This window comes from Pinus tabuliformis, chromosome 5_2 (genome assembly GCF_031772625.1).
Source record: "Pinus tabuliformis cultivar Carrire ecotype Pingquan chromosome 5_2, CPIR1, whole genome shotgun sequence".
In the NCBI taxonomy this organism is placed as follows: Eukaryota; Viridiplantae; Streptophyta; class Pinopsida; order Pinales; family Pinaceae; genus Pinus; species Pinus tabuliformis.
Genome location: NC_142306.1, coordinates 404,404,667 through 404,417,504, shown reverse-complemented (window position 1 = coordinate 404,417,504; position 12,838 = coordinate 404,404,667).

The window sequence follows — 12,838 nt, the reverse complement described above, 5'->3', positions numbered from 1 at the left end:
CTGGAGTCAACCAGATGTGGAAATGGATTCAACTGAATCAGGCCCAGACAAAGCACAGAAAGAGGTGGAAAGACATCAAGAAACCGAGAATATGGATGAAGACACAGAAACATTTGATATAGGTGAACTGGATATTATTGGTCTGGAAACTGCATGTAAAACCAAAAACTTCGACAAAATAACTGAAATGCAACTGCACAAACTCGAGGAGGTACTGCACAAAGCCCAGAAGAAGTATTCGCTTGGTGTTCAAACCGGCAGCCAATGGGATGGAAAGTTTATTGCAAAAGACATCAAGAAGAGAGGACGGAAATCTGCGCTAGAAAGAACGATAAAAGTCGGAGAAGTCATGGTAGATTCAGGGAGATATGCCCAGCTATCAAGGTATTTTAACATCAACCCTAAATCTTCCCAATGAAATTGATATCTTGGAACATTAGAGGGCTTAACGGCCAGAAGAAGGGTAGATTATTAAAAAACATGATAATGGCAGAAAAACCAGCAATTATTTTTCTGCAAGAAACCAAATGTAAGAATATAGTTCTAGAAAAGGTAGCAGCCAAGGCGTGGCCTGCAGGGCAGGTCTCGGCGGTGGAAGCTCAAGGTGCCTCTGGAGGCTTGGCAATCCTTTGGGACTCTAGAACAATACAGCTAGATAATATACACGCCAACAGAAACTTCATCCAAGCCAAGTTTCATTTAAATGGCACAAATATTAATGGGCACATTACAAATGTCTATTTTCCGCAAGAAATACAACAAAAAGCCAATATACTGGAGGCATTAACACAACTGAATGCAACCAGATCACATCCGCTATGGATCTCAGGTGGGGATTACAACATGATAGCTACCCTGGATGAAAAGAAAGGAGGACGCAGCGGAATCAACAGAGATGGTAACCTCCTCAAAGAGTTCATACAAAATAATTGGATGATTGACATTCCAACTGATAACGGCATTTACACCTGGAGCAATAAGAGAACAGAACTGTCGCAAGTGTCCTCGCGCCTGGATCGTTTCCTGGTCTCTGATAATGCAGTACATTTGGGGGGAGACTTCACTGCTTCTATCCTTCCTTATTCAGGATCAGACCACTGGCCCATAGTCTTAAACTGGAATAGACCAGGCGTTAATCTAAAAAGACCATTCAGATTCGAATCCTTCTGGCTATCACATCCGGAATTCCATGATTTTATAAAGAATACCTGGACACAATTCAGAGATACAGAAGGCTCAAGAATGGCCCAATTCCAAAAGAAGCTGAAGTATCTCAAAGGGGAAATAAAGCGTTGGAATAAAACCACCTTTGGTGACATTTTTAAATCAAAAGAAATTCTCATCCAAAAAATGAAGGATACTCAACAAAAAATCATTTCTCAAGGCCGATCCGAGGAGTTGACGCAACAGGAGCAGGAAATAGAGAAGCAAATTCTGGACAGAGATAGGCAGGAAGAAATACTGTGGAGGCAGAAATCCCGGGTAAGATGGCTCAAGGAAGGCGAAAAAAACACAAAATTCTTTCATAGAACAACAGTACAAAGGCGTATGATCAATCAAATTTCCTTTGTAAATAATGAGCAAGGATGCAAAATAGAGGATCATGAAGCTATTGAAAAGGAGTTCGTAGAGTACTTCAAAAGGATGAGTCAAGAACCAGACACAAACAGATCTGCTGCTATTGACAACATTACAAAGCATATCCCCAAAATCATTACTGAAGACCAGAATGCGCTGCTTCTCAAACCGATCAGTCTCCAAGAGGTTGAATTGGCTGTCAACCAACTTAAAGTAGGGAAAGCCCCTGGTCCTGATGGGTTTACGTCAAATTTCTTCCAACATTTCTGGGAATTAATAAAATGGGAAGTCTGGCAGGTGGTGGAGGAATCTAGATCCCTCAGATGGATGTATCCAGCAATGAATGCTACATTTCTGGCTTTGATCCCTAAATCCACAGAATCAAATACTCCAGATAAGTATCGTCCCATTGCTTTATGTAACATTATTTATAAAATTGTTTCAAAGGTCATTGCTTTACGATTGAAACCCTTGCTACCCCTAATCATCTCTCCTGAACAATCCGGGTATGTTGAGGGACGCCAAATTACTGATGGGATCATCCTTACCCACGAAATAATCCACTCTCTCAAGATTTTAAAAAAGCCTGGGATGCTTCTCAAAATTGATCTATCCAAAGCATTCGATAGCATAAGCTGGACCTATTTGCAAAAAACTCTCCTTGCCTTTGGTTTCGCTCCCCCATGGGTCAGATGGGTCAGCAGTCTCATCTCATCTTCTTTTTTCTCCATTCTCATCAATGGAATCCCCTCTTCTACCTTTCGTCCCTCTCGTGGCATCAGACAGGGAGATCCCTTGTCTCCCTTCCTATTTGTCATCCTAGCCGAAGGTCTGGGCAGAAGTATTAAGGCTGCCATCCTCTCGCAAAAGCTTAAAGGAATTGCTGTTCATAACCTTCCGGCAATTTCTCATCAACAATTTGTTGATGATAATATGTTATTCGGCCACCCTTCTGTTCAAGAAGCCCGCACTTTCAAATCAATCCTTGACTCCTTCTCAAAAGCTTCTGGAGCCTGCATTAATAATGTGAAATCCCAGATATTCTTTTTTAACACTCCATTATATACCCAAAGAGCCATTACGCGCATTCTAGGATTCTCAAAAGCGTCTCTCCCTTCATCCTACCTAGGTGCACCTCTTACTGCGTCTGCCCTCAAGCATTCTTCTTGGTCTCTCCTGCTAGAGAAATTGGAAGCAAGGTTGCTTCTTTGGACTTACAGGTCCCTGAATATGGCCAGCAGAGTGGTTCTAATAAAGGCTGTCTTGCAATCTATGCCACTATATTTATTTTCCATCTTGGCAGCGCCAAAATGGGTTCTAAGGACAATCAAAAATTTGCAAAGGAATTTTTTGTGGGGAAGCTCCGGCCTAAACAGAAAATGGGCCCTCATTAGATGGGACAAAGCCTGTCTTCCCAGATTGGCAGGAGGCATAGGGCTCAGGGATCCCGAACAAAGTAATAAGACAATGGGGGCGAAAGTATGGTGGAGGTGGCTATCAGAATTCAACAACTTGTGGACACGTCTTTGGACTGCAAAATACACAAGGAATCTCCCCTTAGAAGAAAGGATCAGAATGACGGAAACCAGTAAGGGATCATTGATTTGGAACTCAGCCATCCAGCACAGAGATCTAATTCAAAAACATAGCTTTTGGGAGATAAAAGATGGCCAAACTGCTAGGTTCTGGGAAGACTCATGGCAGCAATTACCCAAACTCTTAGACACTCTGCCAGCCATCCCAGAAAGGGAGATAACTCCTCAAGAAAAAATAAATAAATTTTGGAAAGATCCAAACAATCAAGAGCAGAGAGAGTGGAAACAAACAAACTTGATCTTACCTCACAGCTCAAATGATAACCAACTAGCTCTCCACTCAGAACTAAAAAATCGCAGGATATTAAAGCAAGCAGGGAAAGATACTTTAAGATGGGGGTATGAAGAGAGGGGTACCTTCACCACAAAGGAAGCATACAGAATCATAATCAGGGACAGGATGAACAAGGACCAAATATGGAGCAAAATTTGGAAATCCCCTATCTGGCCGAAAGTTTCCACCTTCTTATGGCTTCTATCTTACAATAGAATCCTAACCTGGGATAATCTCAGGAAAAGAGGCTTCCTAGGACCCTCTATATGTCTCAACTGCAACAAGGAAGAAGAATCTGTGCTCCACTTAATGCAGACATGCCATATGAGCCAAAAAATATGGGAGAAGGTGGCTTTCCGCTGTCAGAAGGAAGGGCGAATTCGAGGGGATATAAGAGAAACAATCCGACAATGGCCTCAGGAACCTTACCAATGCACAATTCTTAATATCCTATGGCAAATTATCCCAGGATTCCTCATGTGGAATATTTGGAAAGAACGTAACAGGAGGATCTTCAAGAAACAATCATTAACTCTAGAGCAAGTCTGGGAAGGATTTCATAATAACATCAGCGAAACTCTCTCAACAAAAGCATGGTCCAAAGAGGATCTTCCGAAGCAACCTCAGGAATGGGCAATATGGAATAATTGGCAAATAAAGATACAAGATAGGATTCTGGTCAATCCACACTCAGGGCAACATCGATCCAACACAGCAAAATGGACATCACCGCCTGTCAATACATTTCAATTGAACTTCGATGGTGCATCGAAGGGAAATCCTGGCCAGACAGGTTATGGAGGTGTGATAAGAGACCATAGAGGTAATCCTTTGGTCACTTTCTTCGGAACTATTGGCTGGAATACAAATAATGCAGCGGAGCTGGAAAGCCTTTGGAAAGGCCTCATTCTGGCGGAGCAGAGCAAGAGTTTTCCCTTGATAGTAGAAGGGGATTCACAGATTCTTATAAACATGGCTATAAAACTACAACAGGGATCCTCAGTTCACAAGATAAGCAGAAGTTGGAGATTAGCATCCAGACTGGCTCAGGTTCAGCTTTGGTTGCAAGAGAACAGAGCAGTCTCTTTCAAGCACACAAAAAGGGAAGGGAACAAGCCTGCGGACTTCCTAGCTAACCTAGGTGTGGACAATGATAAAGATTTCTCAGCTGGACCCCTTCATGAAACAATCTCGAAGCACCATCTTCCCAAGCTACAGGCATTACTCGATGAAGATAGGCAGTCCCGGATTGTCTCACACCCGGATGCGGGTGACACTTGTTTAAGCGCGAGTACATGCAATGAAGGGCAGCTGTAGGTATAAGCCCGTCTGGCCGGACACTACATTAACTCGCCCCTGCAAGTCATTAACGCAGATAGCAGTGGACAGGATGGCCATGCAGAAGGGAGGTGGCCTCAAGCGAGGCGAATTGATTGCCTTGTACGCAGTTCAATGGAGTCTTAGATCCATTGCCGCCATACAGTTCAGCTCCAGGTTCTATAAAATGAGGTATTTGTATCAATCCAGTGATTCGAAACATAGTCTGGTTCAGTGGTTTGGAGGTCAGAGTAATAAGAATACCGGAGGAAGGGGGAAAGGCCATAGCCTACCCTCTGTTCCTTTCGCGTGTTCTGGGCAAGCTGTTTCAACGGTGTATTCCAACTGTATGTTTCAACTGCGTGTCTCAACTGTGTGTTCTGGGCACTCTGTTTCAATTGTGTATTCATCGTTGTGTTCAATTGTGTGTTCAACTGTGTATTCAAGAGGGTGTTCAATTCTGCGCACTCTGTTTCATATGTGTCAACTGTGTGTTACGCTGGAGGAAAGCTCAGTTGTGTATTCATCGTTGTGTTCAATTGTATGTTCAATTGTGTGTTCAATTGTGTATTCAACGGGGTGTTCAATTCTGCGCACTCTGTTTCATCTGTGTCAACTGTGTGTTCCGCTGGAGGAAAGCTCAGTGAGGCACCAGAATTGTGTAAGTGCTACTAAGGAGAACCGACTAGATATTTACAGTCCTGCTTTTTTACGGTTTATTGCTTGCAAAGTGTGCTCTTCAGGGACAATGCCGCCACGACAAAGGGGAATCCCAAGACGTGGAGGGGTTTGGGGCATTCGTGGAAGGCAAGAGGCCCAGGCAATTCAGCCAGTGGCCATGATGGAGCCTCAATCCTCTCCCTCTGAAGAGTCCGACCAGTTGGACAGTCAAGTCCACACTTCTCGCTGCACCTTTCGATGCCGGAGAAATCAGACCCGTCTATCACTGCTTATTACTGTCCTTGCAACTGAGGAAGAGGACGACTCGTCAGGTAATGAGGAGCTGGAACAAACGATCCCTGCTCGGGCAATGAAGGACAATACTGAACATGAATTTGAGGTTGATATTACTGTGATGGAGCCTCCTCCGGGACTGAGAGCGCCTCAGCAACCAACTCAAGGCTTGTCGCGGAATCCGGCTCCTGGCTCTCTTCAGCATCCTGAGTATTATGGCAATCAGCTCACCAACAATCTGGAGCCGAATGAGGAAATTCACAAACCAGGAATTGATCCAGGTGAGCCATCAAAGGCTTAGTTCATGCTTTCTCTGCTGTTTAATGCAATTGTTTTGGAATTTTGAGGGGACTCATTCTGGTATAGAAGAGTCAAGTCGTCGGTTTAGCAGTAGGGAGCCCTCAAGAAATCTCAGCACTCCCAGTCTTTTGAAGAATATGGTCTCTGCAGCAAGCTACAGTGGAAAGGCAAACTTCTCAATTCAAAAGCTGCCCTTTTGTATGGTCGTTTATGTATGGTCGGATATGCTTTCTGCTACTTTCTCCATATATGTAATCCAGGTTGCCTTGAGCACCTGTAGTCTTCTCTGATAGAAGATGCTCCTTTGCATCTTCATAGGCCACGGCCTCTTTGTAAATTATTTTCTTTTTTCCTTAATACAATAGTTTAGCCTTTATACAGAAAAAAAAAAAGCCATGGCACTTATCTGAATGGATAGATATGATTGGAAACTAAAGGTGGGACTTCAACTCTCCACCCAACCTGATCCATATTTATGAAGGGACAAAATGATATACAAATATAAACAGAAACACATAGCTACAACAGAAACAAAACTTCAATTCATTAATAAAAAAGTACTGAAAACCGTTCAATGCATACTAGAAACAAACTAGCTCGGGCAATGGTAGCTTATCTATTAGAAGAGATGTGGCAGATACAAGCCTTCCAAAATATGTTACAATGAGGCTTGAAGGACTATTTATTATTGAGAAACAATGGAAAACCATAAACATCCAAAAACCTAACCCTAGGATATGAACCACCAGAAGTTTGTGGGCCCCATTGGGGTAAATTGGTACATTAACTTCTCGGGGTCGTAAATTTGAGATACGGGATTTGTTTGACACGTACGATACCTCGTTAGAAGGATATATCTAAGGACTACAAATTTTGACTGAAAAACCAATTGCAAAAAAATGATCCATGTCTTCAATGATCCAATCGGTTAATCCATGTGTTGGCGAGTGTTCTTGATCCATGTGTTAATGATCCAATCATTTATGGCTTGTTCCATGCAGACTGGGTTGAGCTTTGGGTGTGTTAGATATTATGTAATGTTTGATGTGTCCAACAATGGTGGAAAGTATGGCCAAAGACGATCCACATTGAACACAGGGTGTAGGCTGAGGAATGGGGAAATGTTGAGCTCGAAATCATTGTCTTCCACAACCTTGGTGATGGTGTAAGGCTCATATCGGAGTGGTCAGAGCTTCTGATGGCTTCGAACAAGGAATTTTTTCTGCAAATGCAACAAAACTTTGTCGCCCACCTAAAACTTATGTGGCATCTGATGTTGGTCATGACATTTCTTGTACTTGGCATTAGACATATCCAAGATGTCGTGCACCTACTAGTGGATTTGCTAGATGCGTTCAATAAAACTGGTTTCTTTATTAACATCAAATTGTATATGTGAAGATTTTGTATGTGTAGTCACATGAAGCATGGTAACATCAATCAGACACAATGATTGAAATCCATGACCCACCTAAATGGGACAATGACCAATCAAGCTACGGAGAGATACATTATAAATGTGTTGCACATAATGAAGAATATTGTCCTAAGTTAATGGATGCTTGGAGTTGTACATGCATAGTATGTGCACTATCATTTTGTTGACAACCTATTTATGGCCATCAGTATGGGGATGGTGTAGAAATTCCTTGTAGATTCAAAGTGCTTATGTAATATGCAAAAACAAAATACTTTAATCTACTCTACTCATTAATGAAAATAATTAATCGATTGAGAAATCTTGAAGCATACAAGAGAAATAATTCAATAAACACATTAGACAATGACTTCCTGGGGAAGGCCACAGCTAAAAAACTCCTGTTATTTTTATATTGCATTAGTCAGAAAATGTGAGAATGTTATGGAACCAGCTCAAGAAAAGATAGAAAAGATAGATCAACGCCTTAGAATTCAGCCTCTTCGAGGGGGCAACCTCCTTTACATTACATAAATGAACAATTCTTGGATGATACAAATGACAAAACCTCCTTTCTATATATAGGAGTCTAAGGAGTCACAATATAATCCAGCCGACCTAACAATAATAATATAAAGCCACAAAAATAACAATAGAGGGATTCTATGGGGCACATAAATAACAATATGGGGGTAATAGGGGCACAACAATATAAATAAGGGGTATAACTACAATAGTAATGGGGTAATCACTAGTATTATAGGGACCCAACATGCCCCTCTCCTTCAAAAAAGTGTTGTCCTCAACGCTTGAGTAGTTCTGGATACTTCTGCATAAAATTCTCATCCTCCCATGTGGAATCTTCAGCGGATAAGTTCTTCCACTTGATAAGATACTCTGAAATTGATCGATTTCGTAGCTGTCGAGTTCTTGTTTCTGTGACTGCTTCCGGTTCCAATATAATTTTTCCTTCCTCGTCAAGTTCTGGCAATATTGTTTGAATTGGGAGCTTGTCACCTATAACCTTCTTTAAACATGAAACATGGAAAACTGGGTGCAATCGAGAAGCTGCAGGAAGCTCCAATTTGTATGCCATAGTACCAATCTTTTGCAACACCTTGTACGGACCATAATACTTTGGTGATAATTTATTATCCTTCTTAGCTTGCTTTAGGGACATTTGCTTATATGGTTGTAGCCGTAGGAATACCCAATCACCTACATCAAAACTTCTTTCACTGCGATGTTGATCTGCCTGTTGTTTCATTCTATTTTGTGCCAACACGAGGTTATCCTTTAAGAGTTGGAGGACTTGTTGTTGATGTTCGATGTGATGTTCCACTGCCTGAACCTTAGAATTTTCTCTTAAATATGATGTGATGGATGGTGGTTGATACCCATAAAGTGCCATAAATGGGGTCATTTTTGTTGCTGTATGGAAGGAAGTGTTATACCACCATTCAGCCAGAGGCAACCATTTGACCCATTGTGTCTGTTTATCAGATACAAAGCAACGAAGATATCCTTCCAAACATTTGTTTACTATCTCAGTTTGCCCATCAGATTGAGGATGATAAGATGAGCTATGAGCTAACTGAGTACCAAGACAAGAAAATAATTCTGTCCAAAAATTTCCAGTGAAAATGGGATCTCTGTCACTTACAATAATCTTTGGGTTTCCATGTAGCTTTTGAATTGTTTCCATAAATGCAGTAGAAACTGTACTGGCTTTAAATGGATGTGATAATGCACAAAAGTGTGCATACTTGGTAAGTCTGTCAACTACCACCATGATGACACTCTTTCCCTCAGACTTGGGTAAACCTGTGATAAAATCCATTGAAACCTCCTCCCAACGTTGGCTTGGAATGGATAAAGGTTTCAACTTTATTTTGCTGGCAAACCAAACATTCCGCCACAAACTTTTGAATATCTGATTTAAGGCCATCCCAAAAAAATTCCTTCTTAACCCTGTGGTAAGTTTTTAAAAATCCTGAGTGCCCTCCTAAGGGAGAAGTGTGCAATTCCATAAGAATCTTTTGTTTTAGCTGGGAATTCTTACAGAGGTATAAGCGATCTTTGTACCATAACGAATCATTTTTCCAGCTAAATGTATCAGAAGTACTGGAATCTTGTTGTAGCTTTCGAATAAGTGCCCACACTTCTTCGTCATTCTTCCATTCCTCCCTTGCTTCGTTTATCCAATCTGGTTGGATAATAGAAATGGCACACAACAATGCTTCCACATCCTCATCCTTTCTTGAGAGTGCATCTGCCACCACATTTTGCTTCCCTTTTTTGTAGATGATTTCAAAGTCATAACCCAACATCTTTGTGACCCACTTTTGTTGCTCTTCAGAGGATAATCTTTGTTCTAAAAAGTATTTAAGGCTATCATGATCCTTTTTTACCTTGAAGTGTCTTCCCATTAGGTAGGGTCGCCATTTCTTAAGTGCATGGAGTATTGCCAACATTTCCTTCTCATAAATAGCTTTGCTTAAAAACTTTCCCTTGATTGGACGACTTTCAAAAGCAATGGGTCTTTCATCTTGCATTAGAACAACACCAATTCCATTTCCTGAAGCATCACATTCCACAATAAAGGTTTTTGTGAAGTCCGGTGTAGCTAAGACCGGTGCTTGGCACATTGCCTCTTTAAGATGTTCAAAGGCCTTTGTTGCTTCCGGAGTCCATGAAAATGAATCTTTCTTCAATAATGTTGTTAGAGGTGCTGCTATTCTCCCATAATTCTTAACAAACTTGCGATAATACCCTGTCAACCCAAGAAATCCTCGCAGATGCTTTATGGATGTGGGGATTTTCCATTCCTTAATGGCTTTAATTTTGCTAGGGTCTACCTTAACTCCTTCATGAGATACAATATGACCCAAATATTCCACCTCCTGGACTCCAAAGAAACATTTGGATCTTTTTGCATATAATTGTTTCTCCTCCAATAGTTGTAGCACCCTGTCAACATGTTCAACATGATCCTTCCAAGACTTGCTGTAGATTAGTATATCATCAAAAAATACTAACACAAATTTTCTAAGGAATGGTTTGAAAATTGAATTCATCAAACCTTGAAATGTTGAAGGTGCATTGGTAAGGCCAAAAGGCATGACCAAAAATTCATAATGACCCTCATGAGTTCTAAATGCCGTTTTCGGAATGTCTTCAATCTTCATTCTGATTTGATGATATCCCGAACGAAGATCCAACTTGGTGAAGTAAATTGATCCATGCAATTCATCCAGTAATTCATCAATAACAGGAATGGGGAACTTATCTTTAATAGTGAGCTTGTTGAGCTCCCTATAATCTGGACACATGCGCCATGATCCATCCTTCTTGTGCACCAATACTACTGGAGCTGAGAAAGAACTTTGACTCGGTTGAATTATACCAGCCTCTAGCATTTCTGCAACCATACGTTCAATTTCACTTTTTTGGACATAGGGATATCTGTACGGCCTGATGTTTGGAGGAACACTTCCTGGAATCAGATGAATAGCATGATCATGATCACGCATAGGTGGGAGACCTTTGGGAGTCTCAAATACCTTGGAATGATTGTCCAGGACTTTTTGGAGATCTGGAGAAATAGATGATTCCAATGTGGAAACATCTAGCGAACATAATTGTGCAATTACACCTCTTTGCTCCTTTTTTAGAAGCTTTGTCATGCCATTAGAGCTGATTATCTTTCCTGGTTTCCCTGCAATACCCCTTAATTCAACTTCCTTTCCTTCCGTAGAAAATTTGATGAAAAGTTCTTGAAAATTAAAAGCTATTGTACCCAAGGATTGTAGCCATTGGACTCCTAGTACAACATCAGCACCTCCCATTGGAATGGAAAGCATTGGGCTAGTCAATACATATTCTCCCATGGATAGCTTGATATTATGGCACTTTCCAGAGCAATTTATTGTTCCTCCATTTGCAATCATCACTTGACACTCTGGTGCTGGATATAGGAAGCAATTCAATTCTTTTGCTACCCTACAATGAATAAAATTGTGGGTGCTTCCTGAATCAATCAACACTATTACCTTTTTCTTCTTGATTTGTCCTTCTATCTTGATGGTTTGAGGAGTGGTAATTCCCGCCAATGCATTACAAGATATGGTCGGATTTATTTGTTCTTCATCTAGGCTTTGTTCCTGGAGTATATCTTCTTCTTTTGACCTTTCTTGCTCCTTTTCTTCTTCCTCTTCACAATCTATGTAGAATAATTTCTTCTCAGCACACTTATGACCTTTAGTGTATTTGCTATCACAACTGTAACAAAGCCCTTTTGCTCTTTTTTCTTCCAATTGTTGTGGTGTCAACCTTATAGGTTGTGGAAGACTAGGGGCAACAACACTTCCGTCTTTATAGTTGTGAGTGGTATGCTTCCTGGTTGCCATAATTTTGCTTTCCATTTTTCTTGCTAACCTGAATGCCTTCTCTAATGAATCAGGTTCCCAAAGGCGAACATCATGTTGGATATTATCCTTTAAAGACCCTATGAACACATCAATCCTATGCTCCTCTGGAATATCTTTTACCCTTATGTTCAATTTTTGGAACTCCTCAATGTGCTCCATTATTGAACCCTTTTGTTTGAGACTTATCAATTGGCTAAAAAAAGTGTTGCTTTTTGTATCTTCATAATGTGCTATCAATTCTTCCGTAAAAATTGCCCAAGTGATAAATTGTTTACGAGAGAAAAGCCATTGATACCATACAAACTGATTTGGTTCCAAATATAAAGTTGCCATACGTACCTTTTGTGTGTTTTGCACATTATTGAGATCGAAGAATTGCTCCATCTGTAATATCCATGTGGCGGGATCCTTGCCATCAAACTTCCTCATATCGATTTTTGGAATATGGTGATTCTTCGATCCAACATTAGCGTCTATGGAATCATGATTAACATTTCTTTTGTTCTCATCATGAGTTTCCTTTACTACCTTTTCACCATTAGTGACCCTTTCTTGTAGCAACTTCTTCAATTCTTCCATGTCTGTCTTCAAATCTATCTTCAAATCTGTCATGTCTTTCTTCAAATCTGTCTTCGAATCATCCATCTTAGCTTCCATGCCATTTATCTTAGATTCCACACCATTTATCTTAGATTCCACGCCACTTATCTTAGCTTCTGTTAGCTTTTGTGAGCGTGACATTTGTTGCACTTGTTCTTGTAATTTTGATATATCATGTAGCATTTCTTCCTCTTCTTCATGAGTCATGCTAGAGCTTTCAGGTTCCTTACTAGGTGTTTGCATTTTCTTTCCTCGGGGCATCAGTTACCGATAATAATGCTTTACTATGCCCTTTGAATTCTGTTAAACCAAGCTTACACTAAAATAAAAAAAAAAACTACACACCTTTTTTCACTTTATAGAAGCCTGATAT